This window comes from Bufo bufo, chromosome 8 (assembly GCF_905171765.1).
Source record: "Bufo bufo chromosome 8, aBufBuf1.1, whole genome shotgun sequence".
NCBI lineage: Eukaryota > Metazoa > Chordata > Amphibia > Anura > Bufonidae > Bufo > Bufo bufo.
Window position 1 is genome coordinate 204,267,623 of NC_053396.1, and position 15,201 is coordinate 204,282,823.

Here is a 15,201-nt window from a genome sequence, read left to right on the forward strand (position 1 = left end):
CTGCGCCACCAATGTTTATTATACTGGGGTGTTGGGGGGGCGCACTGCGCCACCAATGTTTATTATACTGGGGTGATGGGGGGGCGCACTGCGCCACCAATGTTTATTATACTGGGGTGTTCGGGGGGCGCACTGCGCCACCAATGTTTATTATATTGGGGGGGGCGCACTGCGCCAATGTTTATTATATTGGGGGGGGGGCGCACTGCGCCACCAATGTTTATTATACTGGGGTGATGGGGGGGCGCACTGCGCCACCAATGTTTATTATACTGGGGTGTTGGGGGGGCGCACTGCGCCACCAATGTTTATTATACTGGGGTGTTCGGGGGGCGCACTGCGCCACCAATGTTTATTATATTGGGGGGGCGCACTGCGCCAATGTTTATTATATTGGGGGGGGCGCACTGCGCCACCAATGTTTATTATACTGGGGTGTTGGGGGGGCGCACTGCGCCACCAATGTTTATTATACTGGGGTGTTGGGGGGGCGCACTGCGCCACCAATGTTTATTATACTGGAGTGTTGGGAGGGGCGCACTGCGCCACCAATGTTTATTATATTGGGGGGGCGCACTGCGCACAATGACGGGTTAGGGAAATTTCACAGCAGAGTGCGCATGCGCTGGGAGCCTCGCCGGCGGTTAGGGTAGGGAAAAATTATGGGCCAGTGCACAGGTGCGATGATCGGATGGATGTTCTCAGCAGGACACCGGCCGACACTGCGCATGCGCTGGGAGCCTCACCAGCGGTTAGGGTAGGGAAAAAGCACTGACCCGTACATAATTTTTCCCTTCCCTAACCGCTGGTGAGGCTCCCGGTGCATGCGCAGTGTCGGCCGGTGTCCAGCTGAGAACATCCATCCGATCACTGCGCCTGCGCACTGGCCCATAGTTTTTCCCTACCCTAACCGCCGGCGAGACTCCTGGCGCATGCGCACTCTGCTGTGAAACTTCCCTAACCTGTCATTGTGCGCCTGCGCGGCGCTGCACACCTCCTCACGTCATGTCCGGTGCGACCGGAAGTGACGAAGGTAGGGAAATCTCACGAAGTAGGGAAGTATAACATTACACCGGCCTTTGGGGTGTGCGGGCTGGTAACTACTTGGTTGGATAGTCAGCCAGCCTATGCCATGATGCCAGCAACAAGCAGTGTTTTTTTGTTTTTTTTGGGGGGGGGGGGGCGCCACAAGGTTAGCTCGCACAGGGCGCCTGGACACCTAAGGCCGGCCCTGCCGGAGCGCAGCGGAGAGCTGGCAGTATCTCCTCCCTAATGTCGTTGGCTGGGCAGCTAGTGGAGGGGGGCGGGTCGTTGCAGAGTACGGCTCAGGCTGGCGCAGGCAGGGAGTTGACCTCACGTTAGGTGACGTCAACTCCTTCCCGCGCGCCTGTGAGGAGCGATCAGTGCGGCGACCAGTGACTGGTCCTCCTTGGAGTCAGGAGTCGGACGGTGCAGCAAAGAACATCGACTTTGCTTTGGAATCCAACTTCTGAAGAGTACTGGTGAGTGACAGGCACCCCCCCTCCCCCCACACACATTAGTTCCTCTCTGTACCAGTACCCCCCCCCCCCCTGGCAGGGGGGTACTGGTACAGAGAGGAATTAATGTGTGTGATGAGGGGGGGGGGGGGGGTCTGATGTGCAGGGGGGTACTGGTACAGAGAGGAACGAATGTGCGGTGGTGGGGGGGGGGGGGTACTGGTACATAGAGGAACTAATATATATGTGTCTGATGGGTGGGTCTGATGTGTAGGGGGCCCCTGCACATCAGACCCCCCCATCACACACATATATATTAGTTCCTCTATGTACCAGGACCCCCCCCCCACCACCGCACATTCGTTCCTCTCTGTACCAGTACCCCCCTGCACATCAGACCCCCCCCCCCCCTCATCACACACATTAGTTCCTCTCTTTACCAGTACCCCCCCCCCCCCCCACCACCACCACACATTAGTGCCTCTCTGTACCAGTACCCCTCTGCACATCAGACCCCCCATCACACACATATATATTAGTTCCTCTATGTACCAGTACCCCCCCCCCACCACCGCACATTCGTTCCTCTCTGAACCAGTACCCCCCTGCACATCAGACCCCCCCCTCATCACACACACACACACATTAATTCCTCTCTGTACCAGTACCCCCCTGGCAGGGGGGTACTGGTACAGAGAGGAATTAATGTGTGTGTGTGTGATGAGTGGGGGGGGGGGTCTGATGTGCAGGGGGGTACTGGTACAGAGAGGAACGAATGTGCGGTGGTGGGGGGGGGGGTACTGGTACATAGAGGAACTAATATATATGTGTGTGATGGGGGGGTCTGATGTGCAGGGGGGGGGAGCACCGGCGCCTAATAGAGTACCGGCACCTCTTTTGGCCCACTTAAAGCACTGGCTGCAGGCTCCTCCCACACAGGCCGGCAGCACGATCTGTGCATGCAGGCTGGATGGTGGAGCGGGGAGAAGTCTTCCTGCTTCACCATTCTGTGCACCGCCGGCCTAAAGGAGGGGAGGAGTGCCGGGAGCTGATCGGTGAGTGACAGGACCGCAGATCCCAGTGCTCCAGCAATGAGCGCTTCCATCTGTATTGATGCAAGTGCTCATTGCTTCTGGCACCCCCCTGAGAGCCAGCAACTGGGGAGGACCGCCCCACCCCTTAGTACGCCACTGCAACTCCTTGCTTTATTTCACTTTAAAGGATTACCTTCCACTGTTTAATACTGTAGAATTGCATTTTATATGTATGTTGTGATATATATCCTATTCATTTGCACTGTGTTTCCACAGTACTGTAGAGAGAGTTAATTAATACTGAGAGACTTTTGGGACTTTATAGCTAATAATCAGAAGCTGGTAATATTCCACAGCTATCATAAGGTTTAAAGAAGAGCATGTTTTAGAGGGAAAAAGCGAAACTTGTTTAGCACCAAAACCAGACAGACTGACCTTTTGAATGTCTAATTTAGATCTATTATTATATCTGAAAACCAGCTTTTGTCTGGAAAAACTGCTGTGCCATTCCCATTGAGTATCATTGAAGCTCTATTGTAAGTCTATGAGAGGCAGGAGTTGTAACATTGTATTTGTTTGGGTTGTGTTTCTCCACTCCACCCCTCCTACTAGAAGGTTCTAGTTCAGCCAGAAACTGTGTATAAGTAGAGCAGTCAGAGCCACTAGAGTTCTGCAGTTAGGGAACAGTACTTAGAAGAGGAGACTCTGCCAGGCTATTGAGTGACCAGAAGAAGATGCCGAGACTGGGATACACTGCCACAGACCCTGGATCACCAGCCTTTGACCAGGGTATCAGTCTTCTGAAGAGAGAGAGGGACAGCTAGTTGAGGTCTTTCCTCAGCATCAAACCCTTCTTCTGCCAGGGAGGAGACTGAAGCCGGCCCTATGCCTCGCCTGTATTGTTTTGCACCTGAATTCCTCCAGTAAAGAATAACACTAGTTTACTGCACACCCTGACTCTCTGGACTTATTTCCCATTGGGGTGCACCACGCCTTACCATCCCTTCCGGAGTGCAGCAACACGTGGTGACACCTCGACGGTGTCCTGGGGGACCCGGCATAGCGCTAGGGCCACCCCAAACCTGGACACTGAATGTATGTACACAGTGACTCCACCAGTAGAATAGTGAGTGCAGCTCTGGAGTATAATACAGGATGTAACTTAGGCCCTACCTGACAAGGTTTAGCATGCTGAGTAAAACAATATATTTCCTTTCTATAAAGGGTATAAGGATTAATAGGGGCAGATGTGATGATGTTTTCACTGCCTGGCCCTGTCAATCAAAGTGCAGAGGGTTCAACAGTTGCAGAGAGAGCAAAGCCTCTAGGTGTAATGACAACGCCTACGTTGCTCCTAGAGACTCATTTGCATATATTAAAACATCATTTTTCTCAGCAATGCGGGCACATATGAACATGAGATCAACACAGATGCCTTCATCCGCCAAATGCACATACAACAGGTCAGCCAGTGTTTTAGGTAGAAATCTGCTGATAGATGCCCTTTAAAAGCATCCTAGTGTTGAGAGGGTCTGCGAAGGATACTAAAGAGTCTGTGGAGATAAACTGTCTAAAAGACTTTGTAGACTCTATAGCCAAGTTGTCTAAGAGAACAGAATCTTCAAGAACTTGGACATGTATTAGTGTCAGACTGAAGGTGTCTGCTGAGAACCTGCATCCCACAGAGGATATTGCAGAATCAACCCTGAGCACAGCAGCCTACAAAAGGTGCAGAACTTAGTCTGATATGCAGGGGGGCCGCCCCATGGTTGTATAGTGGAGAGATTATTGCACACCCCTATTTCTGGATGCTTATGCTAAAGTCATACAGAAAAGTCCACTGTGAGGAGAATTGTTTTAAAGAGACATCTTGGCCTGTTAACTATGCCGGTCCATCCAGTGACTAATATACCTGAGTTTGATTCTTCAGTAAAGAACCATTTTGCTGTTACCTTGGTGTCATTACTGCCTGCACTGACACACTGCACCAACACCATCAGCTGCTATAGAACCTGCCTTGACCTCACAATTCATCACCACCAAGGGCTCCCCAAATCACCACCAGGCAGAAGAACCCTAGGGTATGCCCCAAAGGTGTGAAAAGGTGCACCCTTCCCATCACTGCATGGCCTGGGGGAGTGTCAGAGGGAGTAACTACAACCACCATTTTGGCTACTATCACTCCTATCCTCTCCTCTCTGCTCTCCCCTGTGGCTCGCTTCAGTGAGCGCAGCTCTGGGGTATAATACAGGCTGTAACTCTAGATCAGTACAAGAAAACCAGTCCAAAACTGAGCAATTTTCTTCCTGCAGCTCCTGGTGACCACATGATCCCTGGGATTGGCAGAGCGACCTCCTTGGCCATTTCAGGACCTGAGTGCTCGGTGTTCATGGAGCGCTATGTAGACAGCCACCCGGGGAAGTCCCGGTGTCACTGACATGTGGCTTCCAGCTCCTGCAGTTGCACAATCACCGTGCGGCTGCAAACTGTGCCATGATGTTCAGAAACAGAGTCCTTAGAGTTTTGTGCAGACCCGCTTATGGGCAGACCCCTTACAGTAGCTGATGATATTTCTTTCTCATTTTGGAAGAACCATTGATGGAATTGGTCAGGGTGGAGATACTAGGTAAAAGAGCAGCGGCGTGACCAGAATGCAGTTTTTACTGTTACATCAGATGTGATACTGTAGGTATAAATAGCACAAATGTATGAAATTCTGCAGACTCATATCTGGCTTCAGTAATCACACATCTAACTGCTAGTTTCAATTCAACTCATAAGTTTATAGTTAAAGCAGGAATTCTGCAGCGGTTTAAACTGACACAGCTCTATAAATGACATTGAATACTAAGAAAGATCCTTTTACAGGGACATCCTGCGATTGTCGGTTGTTTCGTCTACACAGGGAGATTTATCAATACTGTCTATGGGCATTAGCCTTCTATAAAGGCACATGGTACATGGGGGGCCCTCTCACAGATTATGCAGTGGGGCCCGTAAGCTTCAATTTATGGCTGTGATTGCGTTGGGACGTGCACGAATTTAGAGGTCGATAAAAATTGCGCCAGTCATGCAAAACGAATGAATCAAAATGGCACAGCCCGCTATGTATGGCATTGAGCACACGTATGAGGGACTGTGCCAGAAACAGCCTCAAGAAGAATGGTGCTGGGAACACGAAGACTAAGGATAATAGAAATATGGTGATGCGGTCCAGCCGCTAGATGGTGCTTTCCATCACAAGCTAAGGATGACTTCTTTTGCTCTAGGCTGCTGATGATGATGATGAGCGGTGATGTGGTTAACGTGTCAGCTACCCAGAAAAAGGAGGGTGGATCCTCATGTAAATGTTGATCAGTTGCCACATGCGAGCAGAGCATTGTATACCCCGTGATGGGCACTCACTCAGCCACCTTCGTGCTGGGGGTGAGCAGTTGAACAGACTTGATGCAGTGACTGCTGCAGCAGGTATGTACAGGAATGAAACATAGAAACATAGAATGTGTCGGCAGATAAGAACCATTTGGCCCATCTAGTCTGCCCAATATACTGAATACTATGGATAGCCCCCGGCCCTATCTTATATGAAGGATAGCCTTATGCCTATCCCATGCATGCTTAAACTCCTCCACTGTATTTGCAGCTGCCACTTCTGCAGGAAGGCTATTCCATGCATCCACTACTCTCTCAGTAAAGTAATACTTCCTGATATTACTTTTAAACCTTTGCCCCTCTAATTTAATACTATGTCCTCTTGTAGCAGTTTTTCTTCTTTTAAATATTCTCTCCTCTTTTACCTTGTTGATTCCCTTTATGTATTTAAAAGTTTCTATCATATCCCCTCTGCCTCGTCTTTCTTCCAAGCTATACATGTTAAGGGCCTTTAATCTTTCCTGGTAAGTTTTATCCTGCAATCCATGTACTAGTTCAGTAGCTCTTCTCTGTACTCTCTCCAAAGTATCACTATCCTTCTGGAGATATGGTCTCCAGTACTACGCACAATACTCCAAATGCGGTTACATAATACAGTGTGGCTAATGTAGACCAAACACGTGACTACAGTACTGAGCAGCGTAGTGGCAGTATCAGACTTTACATTTAGTAACTTACAGGTGAAATCTCTCCTAGAGTTATTCTCTTTCATTTTCTTTCTATTTGGTTCAGACCACGATGATGACTTCTCCCATGATGTCTCCAGCTCCTTACTTTTCTAAGACACCTGCACCCTATGTACTAACACAGACCCCTCGTCCACCCACTTCAGTCTCAATATGAAGAATGTTCCCTGAATGCAATCATCTCACATATTATGCCCTCTGAAAGTAAAGCACCACACCCACACTGTGCTCCAGGAAAATATTGCCACACCTGAAAATAGTGCCCAATGCATATAAAGTGCCACACACAGTGGCCCAGATTCAAGAAGCACTTGCGCGGGAACAAGTGTGATTTGGGCCGCGCAAGTACTGATTTGCTCCTATGCAAATTTGCGGCTGATTCTGTAAACCAGTTAAGCCTGAAATGCGGCCATTTTCCCGCGCACGCAGCCTAGCTGTTCCTGCGCAATTTTCGTGCAATTTCGCGCGGGGTGTAAGTTGCGCCTTCATGGAATTCCCTCAGCGAATATGCAAATTAGGTACTGCCGATGATTCAGAAACATGCGCGTGTGATGCGCATCTTGCGCTGGAAGCGTGCAAGCTTTTTTCCCTGGGCAAACTTGCTCCTGTTAAAAGCAGGGGCAAGTTAGCAAAAGATGGCCAAATGTCATCTGAAGGAGCGCGCAACTTCTGCAGCACCTAGACAGACGATCTGAACAAGCAGAGCACCCACATTTTCGGGACCTCACATCTGTGCACCAACATGCCAGGGGCAGCTATGGTTCTTGATATTTTATTGACTGAGCCGACTCGTAGGAGGGCACGGGAGAGGATTTACAGAGGGCGCTACAACCTTTTTCAGATGACTGATACTGAGGTGTATCGCATGTTTCGCTTTAGCCCTGAAGTCATCCTTGAGTTGGTAACAATCCTGCAGGATGACATCAGCAGCCCGACCCATCAGGGACAGGCAGTGCAGCCACTGGTGAAGGTAGTGGCAACCCTTCATTTTTTGGCAACTGGCTCATTTCAGCGCACAGGTGGAGTGGTGGCGGGGATGTCCCAATCCAGCATGAGCAGGTGTGTGCACCAAGTGATCCCTGCAATACTCAGACGAATGGGCACACAATTTATCAAACCAACCACGGCTGACGTGCGGCAGAAGGCAATCAGTGATTTTTATTTATTAGCCAGATTTCCACGCACTGTGGGTGCAATAGATTGTACCCATGTGGCACTACGCCCCCCCCCCCCCCCCCCCCCCCGGCACCTCGAGCATATCTACTGCAACAGGAAACATTGGCATTCGATAAATGTGCAGATGATTGTGGATGCACATGGCCTCATATGGCATGTCCGTGCCAAACACCCAGGGTCAAGCCATGACAGTTTTATTTACCGACACAGCCCCATCCCAACCGAGTTTGACCAGAACATGTATGGAGACAGCTGGCTGATTGGTGAGTGACATGGGTGTCAGGTATGACTGCCCCCCCCCCCCCCCCCATGATGCACACATCACAAGGGGCACATGCACGACTAACATCCTCCTGTCTTTTCCCTTCCAGGTGACTCTGCCTATGCCCTGGGACCTCACATGATGACCCCATTTCGTAACCCTCAAACACCAGGAGAGGAAAGATATAATGAAGCCCATGCACGTACCCGTGCGGTGGTGGAGCGCACATTTGGCATCCTTAAATCTCGATTCAGATGTCTGGATAAATCAGGGGGGACCCTATTGTATTCACCCAACTTTGTATGCCAAATCGTAGGGGCATGTAGTATTCTCCACAATTTAGCTCAAAGAAGGGGCATGCACATTGAGCTACGCAATGACCTTACCCCCGAACCACGCAACCCCCCCCCCCCCCCAAGAAACACTACCGGATCTTCTGAGGGAAGAGCAATCCGGAATGGTCTTGTGGAACGTCTCTTTGCACATTAAACACACCCTGATCTTGTCACAAGTATAATGCATGTATGTACACCACTGTAGTCCCTAGCACACACCCGACACATGCACCCCCAATTGGATTAGACCCAACAATACCCCATGGTATTAGGGAGCAGCAACGCCGCGTCAAGGCTCCAATTATGTTGCTGTCCATTCATACACCTTTCACATGGCAGAGGGTGACACCCCTTTTCCAGCAGGAGTGCCACCCCCCCCCCCCCCCCCCCATTTACACAGCAGTCACACTGTAGTATACACTCCTCACCGTGTGTAGGGACTACAAATAAATATAAAAACTCATATCCTGAGCATATAAAAAAAAAATAATCTCATACCCTGAGCATATAGAAAAATAATAAAAAAAATAAAAAAATCATATTGTGTTCAGCAAAAAAATGTTGACATAAAATTATTTTTTTGTTTTTTTTTTTGGGCCAAGGGTGCCCCGGCTCTGGCTCCTCAATCTCCGTGGTGCGGAGGAGGCATGGGGTGGGGATGGAGGGGTGGGGGGAGGAGGGGGGGGAGGAGCATCAACCCCTACTTCCACACTCCTTGCAGGTGGTGGCTGCATGCCCTCCATGGCCTTGGCCAGGCGGGCAAGGATGGTGTTGGTCTGGGCCAACATCCGCATTTGGCGGGTGGTGGTATCCCGCTGATGCCGGCGGGTAACTCTCGCCTCCTCCTGCACTGCAGCGGTGTTGGCCTGCACCGCAGCTGTCATCCTGCTTAACAAAGCTGGTGTGGTCTCCAGAGCCACCAAGCAGGTGACTATGGCCTTAGAGTTGCCACTAATTTCCCCCAGGCTCTGTGCCACATGTTTGTCCCGGTCCTCATGCAGGGTGAGGGCATGCTGCATAGAGGTGGAGGTGGATGCCATGCTGTCCGCCAGACGACGCACCTCTCCCACCATGGCCCCTATATGGCGGGTCTGCAGGGCCTGCTCCTCCAGCAGACCGTCACGGAGGCTGGAGGATATATGCCTCGTTTTGGACAGAGCCTTCCTGGGAGGAGAGGCTCGGCCACGGACAGAGGGAGAAGGGGAGGGGTCCACAAGGGAGGGGCTTGCCCTGGAGGGGGATGACGTGCTGGGCGGGGGGGTGGTGGGTTGCACAGGGATGGTGGTATCCTCCTGGAGGGAGCCAGAGTCCTCCTGGATGAGGAAAAAGGAATCCTCCTCCAATACCACTTGCTCCTCCATACTTGGCCCCGGTATGATCTCCTCCTGGACCAGCATAGCCAGAATGTCCATGGGGCCTGACTGGACCCCTGGCTCTGGTCTGGATGGGCTGGGTCGAGCCGCAGCCGAAGACGGCCCAGCTTCTTCTTCCTCATCACCACCTGTGGATGACACCAAAACGACATATTTTGCTGGTGCAACACACTTCTCATATGTTCACTTGTACCCCCTCCCATGATGCACAGCAGATATGAAAGAAAAATAACTTACCAGTCCCCAAGTTCCCAACAGTGGAGTCGTACCCTTCAAGTCCCTCCACCTGCTCCTGCACGAACGTTTGTGCAATAAGCTGCTCCTCCTGATTGAGCCGGATCATACATCGCGGACCACCTCCCGTGCCACCGGTATGCTTCCTGATAAGAGCCAGTTTTTCACGGACCCTGCGCCTCATATCATTTAATTTCTTCTGGATGTCATCCCAGGTACGCACTTCATTACCCAGGGCATTGATGTCCAGGGCAATGGCTTCATATATAGCCCTCCTTTGGGCAATGGTGGTGTTTGCCCGCTGGGCACCATATAGGACTTCCTTATGCTGCTGGAGTGCAGCAATCAGGATGTCCATCTCTGCAGCCACAAAGTTGGGCTTCCTTTTTTTGGTCCCTTTGGGAGGTGCCATGTCTTGCAAAAGGGCTGAATTTCCTTGCTCAGGGGGGGTAGGAAAAAGCAGGATGAAATTCAGCAAAGAACCTGCGCAAGTCTGCTCCTATTTATTTGCTCAGTGCAAGCAGCTGAGCAGGATTTGCCCTGAAATTATGCTAGCAAACCTCTGCTGAGCCGAAAATTCCTCATTTACATAGGGGCACACCCACTTTGACTTGCATGGCCTTGCGCCCTCAGCTTTGCCTTAAACAGGAGCAAATTAAATGAACAAACGATTCCTGAATCAGGTGGCAATTTGGCAAAATTGCTCCAGCGCAGAGAAATTCAGCTGAGCGGCTCAGGTGTAAGTAATGGGCAAATCTACCTGAATCTGGGCCAGTGACTTTTAGAAATGGTGCCCCAAGCTGTGCTCCCTGAAGATAAAACATGACAGTGCCCCTGTAGCTAGTGTCACATCACAAAAAAGTGATGAATGACAGGGCAGGGTTCTCATGACCCACCAGTGTTTCTAGTGAAAGAGCTTTTTGATTGTATCTGTGTCCTGGGGATGAAGATACAATTGAGTATAGGGTGACAATGGTGGGATCCATGGACAGGACCCAGATGAACCAAGGTGGTGACCACAGAGAAGAGTCTCAAAATCTGGATGACTGTAAAAAAACAGAAGAGTTGACAGCTCTACAGAGGGAGTCTCCCTCACCACAGCCGTGCAACCAAAGTAGAGGAGATTGAAGGACGAATGATAAAACGATGGGGGATGAGAGGGCATCAAAAGTGCCAGGTGAGAGCTGGGTCCATGTGAGTAGACGCAGCTCAGAGAAGGGTCAAATTTGTGATAATATGTGCAGAAAAGCTACTGTTTGCTGAAAGTTTTTGTATGTCTCTGCCTGCGTTATTTCTGTGTCATTCCATAATTTTTGAATGTAAGACATTGCTTGTGCATCATTGTATATCGAGGTGTGTATTTTTGGTGGCCTGCTTAAAGGAAACATTCATATTTCTTGCATGCGTTAATTATTGTTATACATTTCTGGAGCTGTAATGTCACTGTGATGTCTCCATTAGTGACCCATCAACATAAAAAAAAAAATAGAACTTGGTAAGTGGAACGTGAAAATTTTATGTTACCAGGTTAATATCTGATTTATAAGAATACCTATCTAAATATAACATGACCGCCAACGACCCTATTCATTACAAATAAGTGACATTTAGTTCCTTATACTTATCAGTTTGTCACTGAAAAATGAATTGAGATCATGAAATAAAAGGACATTTTTGGTGAATTTAAGCCTCTCATATGTCATATTCTTACATATGGGACGTTATATGAGGGTATAATTTGTTAATATGACTACTGTGAAGGTCAAACACACAAGGGTCCAGTTTATCAAAATGTATATTAGTGCCTGCCACAGTGCTCTTATAATAGATTCTGGAATAGTGTTCCTATAATAGAGACTGGTACAGCTCTCCTATAACAGAGCCTTTTACAGCACCCCAATAATAGAGACAGGTATAGTACTGGTATAACAGAGCCTGCTACAGCACCCCAATAATAGACACTGGTCTTCCATGAAGGCCATATTTGTGAAGGTGTCGCTAAAGAGTAGAACAATGTATCACAACTCCACATTCTGCTAAATCTTCCTGAAGGTCTTTTGCAGTCAAGATCGAGTTCTGATTTACCTTTCTAGCAATCCTACGAGCAGCTGTCTCTGACATTTTTCTTAGTCTTCAAGATTAGAGTTGAGCGAACGCCTGGATGTTCGGGTTCGAGAAGTTCGGCCGAACTTCCCGGAAATGTTCGGGTTCGGGATCCGAACCCGACCCGAACTTCGTCCCGAACCCGAACCCCATTGAAGTCAATGGCGACCCGAACTTTTCGGCACTAAAAAGGCTGTAAAACAGCCCAGGAAAGGGCTAGGGGGCTGCAAAAGGCAGCAAACTGTAGTTAAATCCCCTGCAAACAAATGTGGATAGGGAAATTAATAAAAATAAAAATAAAATAAATAAAAATTAACCAATATCAATTGGAGAGAGGTCCCATAGCAGAGAATCTGGCTTCATGTCAGCAGAGAATCAGTCTTCATGTCATAGCAGAGAATCAGGCTTCACGTCAGCCAAAACTGGAACAGTCCATTGTCATATATTTAGGCCCCGGCACCCAGACAGAGGAGAGAGGTCCCATAACAGAGATTCAGGCTTCATGTCAGCAGAGAATCAGTCTTCATGTAATAGCAGAGAATCACTCTCCACGTCAGCCAAAACTGGAACAGTCCATTGTCATATATTTAGGCCCCGGCACCCAGACAGAGGAGAGAGGTCCCATAACAGAGATTCAGGCTTCATGTTAGCAGAGAATCAGTCTTCATGTCATAGCAGAGAATCAGGCTTCACATCAGCCAAAACTGGAACAGTCCATTGTCAGATATTTAGGCCCCGGCACCCAGACAGAGGAGAGAGGTCCCATAGCAGAGATTCAGGCTTCATGTCATAGCAGAGAATCATGCTTCACGTCACCCAAAACTGGAACAGTCCATTGTCAGATATTTAGGCCCTGGCACCCAGACAGAGGAGAGAGGTCCCATAGCAGAGATTCAGGCTTCATGTCATAGCAGAGAATCATGCTTTACGTCACCCAACACTGGAACAGGCCACTGTCAGATATTTTTAGGCCCCGGCACCCAGACAGAGGAGAGGTTCATTCAACTTTGGGTTGCCCCGCAATATAATGGTAAAATGAAAATAAAAATAGGATTGAATGAGGAAGTGCCCTGGAGTACAATAATATATGGTTAAGGGGAGGTAGTTAATGTCTAATCTGCACAAGGGATGGACAGGTCCTGTGGGATCCATGCCTGGTTCATTTTTATGAACGTCAGCTTGTCCACATTGGCTGTAGACAGGCGGCTGCGTTTGTCTGTAATGACGCCCCCTGCCGTGCTGAATACACGTTCAGACAAAAAGCTGGCCGCCGGGCAGGCCAGCACCTCCAAGGCGTAAAAGGCTAGATCTGGCCATGTGGACAATTTGGAGACCCAGAAGTTGAATGGGGCCGAACCATCAGTCAGTACGTGGAGGGGTGTGCACACGTACTGTTCCACCATGTTAGTGAAATGTTGCCTCCTGCTAACACGTTCCGTATCAGGTGGTGGTGCAGTTAGCTGTGGCGTGTTGACAAAACTTTTCCACATCTCTGCCATGCTAACCCTGCCCTCAGAGGAGCTGGCCGTGACACAGCTGCGTTGGCGACCTCTTGCTCCTCCTCTGCCTTCGCCTTGGGCTTCCACTTGTTCCCCTGTGACATTTGGGAATGCTCTCAGTAGCGCGTCTACCAACTTGCGCTTATACTCGCGCATCTTCCTATCACGCTCCATTGCAGGAAGTAAGGTGGGCACATTGTCTTTGTACCGGGGATCCAGCAGGGTGTCAACCCAGTAGTCCTGGCACACGTTAGCATGTAGTCGCTCATGTGTGCCAGGCTGCCCAGAGGTAAGGACAAGCTGTCCTCTGTGTGAGGCGTATCGTCATCGTCCTGCGTTTTCCCCCAGCCACGCACCAGTGATGGGCCCGAGCTGCGTTGGGTGCCACCCCGCTGTGAACATGCTTCATCCTCATCCTCCTCCACCTCCTCCTCATCCTCGTCCTCCAGTAGTGGGCCCTGTCTGGCCACATTTGTACCTGGCCTCTGCTGTTGCAAAAAACCTCCCTCTGAGTCACTTTGAAGAGACTGGCCTGAAAGTGCTAAAAATTACCCCTCTTCCTCCTCCTCCTCCTGGGCCACCTCCTCTTCCATCATCGCCCTAAGTGTTTTCTCAAGGTGACTTAGAAGTGGTATTGTAACGCTGATAACTGCGTCATCGCCACTGGCCATGTTGTTGGAGTACTCGAAACAGCGCAACAGGGCACACAGGTCTCGCATGGAGGCCCAGTCATTGGTGGTGAAGTGGTGCTGTTCCGCAGTGCGACTGACCCGTGCGTGCTGCAGCTGAAACTCCACTATGGCCTGCTGCTGCTCGCACAGTCTGTCCAGCATGTGCAAGGTGGAGTTCCACCTGGTGGGCACGTCGCATATGAGGTGGTGAGCGGGAAGGCCGAAGTTACGCTGTAGCGCAGACAGGCGAGCAGCGGCAGGATGAGAATGCCGGAAGCGCGCACAGACGGCCCGCACTTTATGCAGCAGCTCTGACATGTCGGGGTTGTTGTGAATGAACTTCTGCACCACCAAATTCAGCACATGCGCCAGGCAAGGGATGTGCGTCAAACCGGCTAGTCCCAGAGCTGCAACGAGATTTCGCCCATTATCGCACACCACCAGGCCGGGCTTGAGGCTCACCGGCAGCAACCACTCGTCGGTCTGTTGTTCTATACCCCGCCACAACTCCTGTGCGGTGTGGGGCCTGTCCCCCAAACATATGAGTTTCAGAATGGCCTGCTGACGTTTACCCCGGGCTGTGCTGAAGTTGGTGGTGAAGGTGTGTGGCTGACTGGATGAGCAGGTGGGAGAAGAGGAGGAGGAAGTCGAGTAGGAGGAGGAGGCAACAGGAGGCAAAGAATGATGCCCTGCGATCCTTGGCGGCGGAAGGACGTGCGCCAAACAGCTCTTCGCCTGGGGCCCAGCCACCACTACATTTACCCAGTGTGCAGTTAGGGAGATATAGCGTCCCTGGCCGTGCTTACTGGTCCACGTATCTGTGGTTAGGTGGACCTTGCCACAGATGGCGTTGCGCAGTGCACACTTGATTTTATCGGATACTTGGTTGTGCAGGGAAGGCACGGCTCTCTTGGAGAA